Genomic DNA, 2,250 nt, shown 5'->3' with positions numbered 1-2,250 from the left:
AAAAAAAAAAAAAAAAATCCCTTAGAATTATGGCAGACTAAGGAACATGGGAAATGACTCATCCTGAATACTCAGAAATGCTAGATAAACTTTAACATTTTTTAATCCTTTAAAAATGTATAACTGAGCTAAAAAATAAGAATTTTCCAGAATCAAAGCTTTCCCTACTCCCATCTTCCTGCCAGCAGAATTGTCCTGGAGCCAAACAGTAGTGGAAAAAAGAAAAAAGCTGACTTTAAAAAGCACCCAGAGGTGCCTCAGAAGAAAGGCCTGGCTATCCTCTGAAAGGCCACAGCCATTGAAAACCCTGTGGAACACATGGAGTCTCCATGAGTCAGTATTGACTCCACCATAACTGGTTTGCTTTGTTTTTGTTTTGTTGTAACATGGGGCTGAGCGCTACAGCAGAAGAATCTAGAACACCAAAAAGGAGGAAGAAGGTACCAGACATTCCCTGGGGCAAGAGTTTTCCAGCTGGACTCTGAAGAAGAGAATATTCCAGGAAGAGAGAAAAGTCTATGCAAAAGCCTACTGGTATTTAACAGCCCCGAGTTTTCTGAGAACTAAGGTGTCCTTCACTGAGATAAGATCAGAGGGAAATGAGGGAGGGAGAAAGGATGGGGCCCAATTCTGAAGAGCTTTTTGTTGCCGGCATGTGCTTAGCTGCAAATTACAGAAACCACCTTAGCCAGTTCAAGTGGAAAAGGAATTTATTAAAACATCTTGGCTAGGGTGACCATATATTTTATCAATCCATTTGAGAGGGAAAGAGTGTTATTTTTAATTGTGCCTGGACAGCAGGTGTAAAGGAGACACAAACTCAAGTTCTTAAAATTAGGAGCTCCCGGAAGCCGGAGGTTGAGAGTAACATATCTGGCCTGGAGCAGAGCCGCTCAGGTGAGCACTGGACATGCTGCAAGAGTCCCTGCTGCCATTGCTCTGGAGGCTGGATGTTTTGCCTACCACCCTTGATGGTATCACCAGCTTCTAAAAATGGGCACCTATAACTGGTGGAGCCTACTTCCCATCCCTGCTGCCAAGGGAAGGGAGATGGGGAAAGTAAATTCCTGCCATCATTGTGTGACTGGGCAAATTACTTAACCTCTTTGTACCTCCATCTCTTCATGTATAAGATGGCAATAATAGGACTATCCACCTTTAAAGCTCTTATGATGCTTAAATGATGGGATGATGTATATCTAGTTGTCTGTCAGTTGATTTGGAATCAAGGCAACCCCATATGTGTCAGAGTAGAATTGTGCTTCATAAGGTTTTTAGTGGCTGATTTACTGGAAATAATAAGCCAGGCCTGCGAGGCACCTCTGGGTGGAGGCAGACCTTTCAGTCAGTGGCTGAGTGTGTTAACCTTTTGCACCACCCTCAGATTCCTTATAAGAGCTCTGGTAGCATATTGCCTACGGCACTTGACTGCTAACCAGAAGGCTGGCGGTTCAAACCCACCAGCCACTCTTTTGGAAGGAAGGTTGGGCAATCTACTTCCGTAGTGATACCGCCTCGGAAACCCAAGGAGGGGTCGTTGTGAGTTGGGGCTGACTCGACAACACACAACAACAACAGGATTCCTTATAATGCTTAGAACTGAGCTTGGTGCAGAATAACCTGAAAGTGTTTGCTGTTATTGTTATTCCTTAAGGAAGTGGGATTCAAAAGATAAGAAATTCCCCAAGTAAAGGAGAGATGTTCTGAAAGGAACCCAAAAGAATGACCAATATCCCCTATACCTTGTTTAGACATAAGGAGTGTAATCAATATGAATTACTTTATCCATTCATTCAATAAAAATGTCAATGTCCTTGGGGCTCAGACCAAGAAACTTTGTTCTCTCTACATTTGCCTTATCTTTTTATTTGTAGAAATTAAATTAAATACAGTTAGGGCCCTATCCATCAAGAGTGGTAGAAAGTACAGTATCAACCTTAGTATTAAACAAGAACCCCAGAAAATTGTCAGTCTGTGGTTGTTGCTGCAGCAGTGCTTGGTGAGAGTCCCCAGGCCTGCAGGAACTGCTTTATGGGGTGAATCTTCCTGGGCATTTCAACCTCTCAGCAACAAATTTAGTCAGGAGGACTTCACTGAGCTCTGGCTGCAAAGTCTTGGTCTTTGGTAGTTGGGGTTCAGTGCTCAGAGGCAGCCACGCCTTCTGAGGGCCCAGCTCCCCAAGGCTCTGACAGCTATATGACCCACACTCAGGGCCACATTCTTGGAACATGCACCGATGACCACTACCAG

This window comes from Orycteropus afer, unplaced genomic scaffold (genome assembly GCF_000298275.1).
Source record: "Orycteropus afer afer isolate SDZICR_OR568_19922 unplaced genomic scaffold, OryAfe1.0 scaffold00015, whole genome shotgun sequence".
Taxonomy (NCBI): Eukaryota; Metazoa; Chordata; class Mammalia; order Tubulidentata; family Orycteropodidae; genus Orycteropus; species Orycteropus afer.
The sequence above is the reverse complement of the archived record's forward strand: the minus strand, read 5'-3'. Positions refer to the sequence as shown.